Raw genomic sequence first — 8,053 nt, forward strand, 5'->3', positions numbered from 1 at the left:
TCAATTGCTCTACTGTTTTCAGATCATGTTAAGATCATGCCTGGCAAAAAGTACTATTTAAAATTTTTTTTAATACTTTTATTTATATATATATATATATATATATATATATATATATAAAATCAGTAGAATTAAATAGACTTTTATTAATTTCCTTAAAAGGATAGTTCACCCAAAAATTTAAATTACCCAATGATTTACTCACCCTCAAGCCACCCTAGGTGTATATGACTTTCCAGTGGATGACGTAGGCGTAATGTAAGTTTTGGTGAGAATATACTAGTCTTGCGAGAACCAAGTTTTGTTCACAGCAAAGGAAAACCAGTCTCCTCTTGGCTTATATCGAAATCCTCAGACATTTTTCTTTACGAATTCTTGTTACTTACACAAACGCATCACTTCACTTCAGAAGGCCTTTATTAACTCCCCGGAGCTGTGTGGAGCACTTTTTATGATGGATGGATGCACTTTTTTGGGCTTCAAAATCTCGACCCCCCCCATTCACTGCCATTATAAAGCTTGGAAGAGCCAGGTCATTTTTTTTTTAATATAACTCAGATTGTATTTGTCTGAAAGAAGAATCATATACACCTAGGATGGCTTGAGGGTGAGTGAATCGAGGGGTTAATTTTTATTTTTGAGTGAACTATCCATTTAAATATTTTGAAGGAATAGTTCATGTTCATATGAGAGTGGTTGTTGTAGCTAATGAGTGAGTGTCAGTTATTTCAGAAGTGTTGATAAATTGTATTTCTTTTTCCTGTAGCACACACTACTCAATTTACACAGCCAGGCTGGTTTTATCTGCAGACTGTAGGGAATCTCGCCCATGGAGGAAGTTACGTGGCTTTAATAGACCGTCAAGGGAACCTCACAATTGTTATTGAAACCATGGTGTGTGCTTGGCGATTTTCTTATGTCTTGTGAAAGTCACAAGTTTTAGTGAATAATTTATTTTGATCTCTATGCACACTTTCTCTTTTTATAGACACACAATCACTCTCAGTGCATTCGACCTCCTCTACCGCACTTTGACGTCTCCCCTCAGAAAGCCACATTTCAGCTCAAAGGTTCTTTTGTAAGTGCAGTTCTGTCTGTTCTTGATATTTCTATCCATTTATTTCTGAACCTTAAGGCTTAATATTATGTGGCTTGTGCTTTTATCTTTTTTTAGGCACATCTCACTGACCTTCAAGTGTGGTACTCAAAATTGGATTTTGAGACCAAAAAAGATGCACTGTTTCAGCGGAGCAGTCCTGTTAAGGTATATTTCAATCAGTTCGCTCCATATTTCATATCTTTTCATATTTTCTACTGTAGAATAAATAGGCAGTAAAGGAACCTTCCCGTTTCCACACAGGTCTATAATGGTTCCTTCACCTTAAGACTAGATGTTGATGAGGTTTACACAATCACGACAGTCAACACTGGACAAAGAGGCTCCTACCCAGAGCCCCCCAAATCCCGCCCTTTTCCAAAGAATTACTCTGATGACTTCACTGTCGGTAATGAATATTAGTGTCAACAGGAAACTACTGGAAGCATTGACTCAACTGATGTTCATGGAAACATTACTTTTCATTCTTAGATAACCCTCCATTCTCTGAGGCCCCGTATTTTGCTGATCAAACCGGTGTGTTTGAGTACTTCAGAAATAGCACAGATAATGGCTCGCATGCCTTTACCTTATGGCAGGTGGTCACTGAACGGCCGGTCACCTGGGGCTAGAGATGCCGACCAGACCATCAGCATAATAGGGGACTACAGCTGGTATGTTTATTGATAATTTGCAATATATGGGAGAACATTCATTTTGCAGAGATGTTTTAATCAATACTGCAGTATTATAGTAAATGACATTCTGTCTCACAATTAATCATGTAAACAAAATTCACTACTAGGGCAGACCTCGATGTGTCCTGTGCCGTCCTCATTGAAACTCCCATCACTGGAGGCGTGTTCCTGGCGGCCCGGGTTGATCAAGGTGGAGAGTCCGTCAGAGAAGCAAAGGGTGTCTTTTATTGGATTTATGCAAATGGAACCTATAAAGTGACAAATGATATAGGTAACCATTTTATATTTCCATTTCTTTGAAAACAGTTTGTTCAAATTTGGTTATAAACCGATCCAATTTTTCACCAGCCAATTTGGCTAGTAATTTTTTTTAAGTGACCGGCCAATTCAGAACTTCTACTAGCTAAAACAAAACTAGATTATCAAAATCACAGCTTATGTTTATATATATTTTTATTATTAGGTATGATTCTGAAATATTGAATGGCTTTCAGTTTTACAATAGTCAGTCATTGTTTACGGATAATATATAAATAAATAAAAAACAAAACGCTCTGTGACTTCTCATTCTGTACTTGCATTTTCAAGCTCAAGGCGGCAGTCTGAAACTGTATGGATACAAGTTCACTTCAAGAGTACCAGAAAACAAGCAGAAAGAGAAAAGGCGATCTAATTTATTATATTTCATATGAAGCATAGATTCTATTCACAGAAAGTCAAACTTCTTATTGGAAAATGCACACAATACATCGTCCAGCATAGGTTGGAGTCAATATGTACATATATTTGTCCCAACTCAATGTTAATGTAATTTACTGGAAATTTACTTCACCCTTTTTTTTGCTAATGTTGAAGGTTCCTCTTAGAGGAAGTCTCTGATAGTGATGGCGTGTGTAAGTGATAGCATAATTTATGAATTGATATGCATTGCTGATTTTCATGTGCATTTGTCGGGTTGATGGGTGATAATTTTAAACCGTTGGACCATGTAAATGGGTGTGCTCTGGGGATTACGGTGCTTATATGAAATTATTTTTCATCTGATTCCAATCTTAATTTTGTTTTATACCTGAATGAACTATTTTGATTGTGTTTTGACTAATCTTTGTTTTTTTTTTACATTAAAGGTGGACAAAGAGTTCTTGCAGAAGGGCTGTCAGGAACAAGGGAAGGTGTATGGTATACCTTAACCCTTAGTGTCAAGGTAACATCTGCATATGCTGTACATTAAACGGTAGCCTTTTATCTATTCATTATGTCTTTGTTCTTAAATGTGCATCTCTTGGTCTACAGGGATATTTTGCCATGGGGTTGCTGAATGGCTATCCGCTGTGGAAGAACGCTGTTGTTCTCGAGCCCAAGAATAGCTGGGCTGCGCTAGGAACTCTCTCTTTTGAATATGCACAGTTTGATCATTTTGAAGTGAATGCAGAATAATTTATGCATCACATCAGTCGTGTTTACATGATCATTACACACTTTTGCTGCTTTTTACACACCTTTCAGCATTTCCTAATTTTTATTTTAATGCCAAAAATAACACAATCTGATGAAAGTCTTATTTAATTTGGTGATTTTTACAGATTGATTTTGTCTTTGAGGTTTATAAATGAGGAATGTGAAGTGTTTATCCTCTTCAAAAAGGGACGTTTTATGCCAATTACTATATCTGGGCTGTTTGTCAGAGTAGTGTTTACACTACCAGTTTGGACATATTTGATGGAGTTTGTTTTCTATGAATTCTTTTAATAATAAACAGAACTAAAATTGTGGGAATGAATGAGTTTACAAGAGCAGTCTAGACAATGTGCTTTAACCTAAGACTGAGATCATACATAACATTAAACATTATTTTATCATGAATGAGCATTTACCATGTCAAGCACCTAAATGCTGACTTCACCTGTGTGCGAAGTAACATCTATTTATTACACTTGTACTAAATGTTTATGGCATCAGACAAAATGTATACACTTAATTAACCCCGTTTTAAATATGATGAAAAACATTTTAGATGAAAAACAAGTTATTGGCATGAAACATACCAATGTCTTTGGGTGTGTGTTATTGTGAGTTGTAAATGTTTTCAGGCATGATTCAGCATCTATTTTAAGTCAAGTTTATGTAAATAAAAGAATATTTGATATTAAAAATACAAAATGGAAATCTTGCCAATGCTCTTCTTTTAACAATTAAAATTAAAGCGGACCTTAAAAGGAAGATGTATTTAGACTGCTGGTGACCATCACCAGCTGAACAGCTCTAATATAGGCATATATTCAGACTTATAACAATATTTAGGTTTTCTGGACTGTTGGTTGATAAAATTATTCAAATATTCAGTTCAAAGAGAAAACGTATTCTAAATATGGAACCACACAGAAATTAAACTTGGATATTTATTAATGGATCACTAGATGTAAAGAAAAAGAGGTAGTAAGTTTATAAGTTTGTCCCTCTGACAAAAAAAAAAAAAAAATAATAATAATAATAATAAATAAACAATCTTCTTTTTTTTTTTTTTTATAAATTTGTTTTTTCTGTTCTATTTTTTCTATTCTATCTACTTGTTTTTCTTTGTATATATATACACCTTGCTACGTGTACTGCGTTAGGCTAACCGAGACTTGTCATTTGCACATATTGTTGCTCTCTTGTTAGTTTTGACTGCTTTTATTGTCCTCATTTGTAAGTCGCTTTGGATAAAAGCGTCTGCTAAATGACTAAATGTAAAATGTAAATGTAAATTATTACATATAATTATTAAGAGTGTGTATGCTAATCAATCATTAAAATAGGTTACTTGTGAAATGTGTTAAAATAAGTCAGTTTGGTTATGTTTTTGGCTAAAATAATACTAATAAAAAAAGCGTTGATCGTGCGATCTAGACCAAGGGTGTCCAAACTCGGTCCTGGAGGGCCGGTGTCCTGAAGAGTTTAGCTCCAACCCCAATTAAACACACCTGAACCAGCTAATCAAGATCTTACTAGGCATACTAGAAACTTAAAGGCAGGTGTGTTGAGGCAAGTTGTAGCTAAACTCTGCAGGACACCGGCCCTCCAGGACTGAGTTTGGGCACCCCTGATCTAGACAGAAGGTCGCTGAGTGTCTCCATAGCAACCAAACGACAAACATGGCGAACCTCAGGGAGAGCTGCACCAAACGAGTCTTTCTCAACAACATAGACTCATATTCGTACAAATATATCGCCCAGGTAAAAGAGTCTACTGTCAGTTATATGAATTACAATAATATCATAAGCGTGATAAGTGTGGTTTAATGTTGCTTTGTTTAGTTCTTGTCCTCGTGTCGTCCGTGAGTCGCTTAATGATGAAGAGGAGGAGGAGGAGGAGGAGGAGGAGGACAAACACGAACTGTCATCAGGAGACACACGTTTTCAGATAGTCGGAACAGTTTGCGAATAAAAAATAAAAATAAAAAAAAAGTTTTGCACTGGAGGAATATTGGGTTAGTTTATCATTTATCATTTCTTTTTGTAGCATACGTGCGAGTAGCTGACATTTATGTCTGAATCTAATAATTTATTTAAAAATGACTAAAAGTGCAATTCATGTTTTTAATTTCTGAATTAAAATTCATTGTAAAATTCACTTTGATATTTTTGTAAGCATAAATACAGTAAAACGTCAAGGTGATACTTTCCTTAATGAAGAAAAAATCATTAAAATAATTAATGCTAGGTTGCATTTATGTATGTATGTATTGATTGATTGAATTATTGATTTATTTATTACATAGAAAAAAAAGAAATAAAAAAAATGTTTTGTTAAAACATTATTAATAGGCCTATTTGTAATACTTTTGTCCACCGAATCAAAGTAATGTTGTGCAACCATGCAGAAAATTAAATCAATAAACAGGAAATGATAGCACTGAACCCTGTGTCAATAAGGTCAATAAGTCTTTACATTTACATTTAGTCATTTAGCAGACGCTTTTATCCAAAGTGACTTACAAATGAGGACAATAGAAACAATCAAAACTAACAAAAGAGCAACCAAATGTAAGTGCAAATGACAAGTCTCGGTTAACCTAACGCAGTACACGTAGCAAGGTGTGTATATATATACACATATACATACATGCATATACACATGTATATATACATATATACACATACATATACATATATACATATATACACATATATATACATACATATACATATATACATATCGTCATCCAATGCCGTCACCGCGGCAAGCCCGCAGAATTCCCAGGCGTACTCGAAGAAGGGGAGATCTCTGCGGGCTAAGGCGGAGAAATGAGTGGCGATTTCCATGATCACGGGGGGGATATAACAAGAAGACAAAAGACTTTTAAAAAACGGAAACAAAGCGGGGAAAAGGAGCGCCGCTTACATTCTGTTTTGGTCCGGTATTCTGTCACGGTGCTACTGTGAAGGGGCGAGGAGACGAAGGAGAATCCAGAATAAACACAGACTTTATTTTACACCAGGGAGATCACACGTAGACACGGGGATCAATGTACAATAACGGACAGCGAACTCAAAACAGGAAACCATTAAATACAGGACTAGAGGAGGGACACAAAGAGGAACACCTGAAATCAATGACATAATGAACATTGGAAACAGCTGGGACAAATAAGCCTAATCTGGGAAACAGAACAGGAAGACCAAATAAGGGCAAAAGGAAACATAGGAAGCAAAACACACACAAAACACGGAACAGAGTCTGACAATTATATTGTAATATACTGATGTAGGAGTATTTTAAGTTGTATTAGCAAAAAAATTAAATGCTAACTTATGATTTTAAACATAACCATTATATGAATCATTATATATCAGATGAAAAGTACAAGAAGTGTAGCCTACATGACACGCCTGTTGATAGTGTGGGATGAATGATTTAGATAGGCAATATGGCCAAAATCTTATATCACGGGTTATTATTTCAATTTCACTTGGGGGGTTGTTTCGACTGGGAAGCGTGCAATCTGTGATCGCATGCATTTGTTGAAGCTCGCGAAAGCCTGCAATCGCTTTCTTATGCGCTCTGTTTTTTTAGGTTTCACTTTCAACGCATACAACGCATGTTTCAAAGATTCGGGATAGAAGGAGGCATTGGTTACTGTAGAAGATTTGTCGCCTCGCGCCACTTCCCGTGTGGTCACCGCATGTAGACACGGCTTTAGATACGGATTAATCACATGTCTAGGCTGGAAATATCCATATAGCATATTTGACAGTGAACGCATCTCCACTGCATAGCCAGATACAATCGTTGGTGTCAGTCGCAAATATTAAACATGTTTTAGGCTACAATGCATGGCGTGTGTTTCACTAGCTCCATTCCCATGGACACCTTTTGTTTGATCTGGATATTTCCAGCCTAAAACGTGTGATTAATCCGTATCTAAAGCCGTGTCTACATGCGGTGACCACACGGGAAGTGGCGCGAGGCGACAAATCTTCTACAGTAACCAATGCCTCCTTCTATCCCGAATCTTTGAAACATGCGTTGTATGCGTTGAAAGTGAAACCTAAAAAAACAGAGCGCATAAGAAAGCGATTGCAGGCTTTCGCGAGCTTCAACAAATGCATGCGATCACAGATTGCACGCTTCCCAGTCGAAACAATGGTTTCGTTTTTTTCTGCAGTCGAAGAAAGTATAGCCTAAATTGTCAGTGCAGATTTCTCTCATTTTAAAGATTATCAAGATTTTTTTTTGATCTGCTGTCTAATAAAAGTTACGAAAATTAGCCTATAGATCAGTCTCATTCATTCTTTCTTAACTTTTAACTTCTTAAAATTTGTTATGAAGAATTTTAAATCAACTTCATAACAAATAGGCTAGGCTAATGAATTTTCGTCATAAGCAACATACGAACATAACGAATACCCTAGCTATTCTATAAAACGAAATCTTCATAAAAAAATCATAAATCACGAATATGACGAAATAAAATTATATATATATATTTTTTTACGTCAAATGGATAAGGAAATTACAGTGCTTCTCTCAGGACCTGAAGTGGGACACTTACATAGAATCCATTTTTAAAAAGGCCCAGCAGAGGTTGTACTTCCTGCGCCCGCTGAGGAAGTTCAGCCTGTCACAGGAGCTGCTGAAACAGTTCTACTCCGCCATCATTGAATCTGTCCTCTGCACTTCTATAACTGTCTGGTTCAGCTCAGTTACCAAATCTGACCTCAGAAGACTACAGAGGGTAGTCCGGACTGCTGAGCGAATCATTGGTACAACCCTCCCT

The 8,053-nt window shown here is 36.2% G+C and overlaps 1 pseudogene; it reads left to right on the forward strand.

Annotated features, from left to right (window-relative positions):
• LOC107679692 (galactocerebrosidase-like) overlaps nucleotides 1–3,765 on the forward strand; it is an 8,801-nt pseudogene extending 5,036 nt beyond the window's left edge.
• The last annotated feature ends 4,288 nt before the right edge of the window (nucleotides 3,766–8,053 follow it).

The sequence above is a fragment of the Sinocyclocheilus anshuiensis genome, unplaced genomic scaffold (assembly GCF_001515605.1).
Source record: "Sinocyclocheilus anshuiensis isolate Anshui unplaced genomic scaffold, SAMN03320099.WGS_v1.1 scaffold280, whole genome shotgun sequence".
NCBI classification, from domain to species: domain Eukaryota; kingdom Metazoa; phylum Chordata; class Actinopteri; order Cypriniformes; family Cyprinidae; genus Sinocyclocheilus; species Sinocyclocheilus anshuiensis.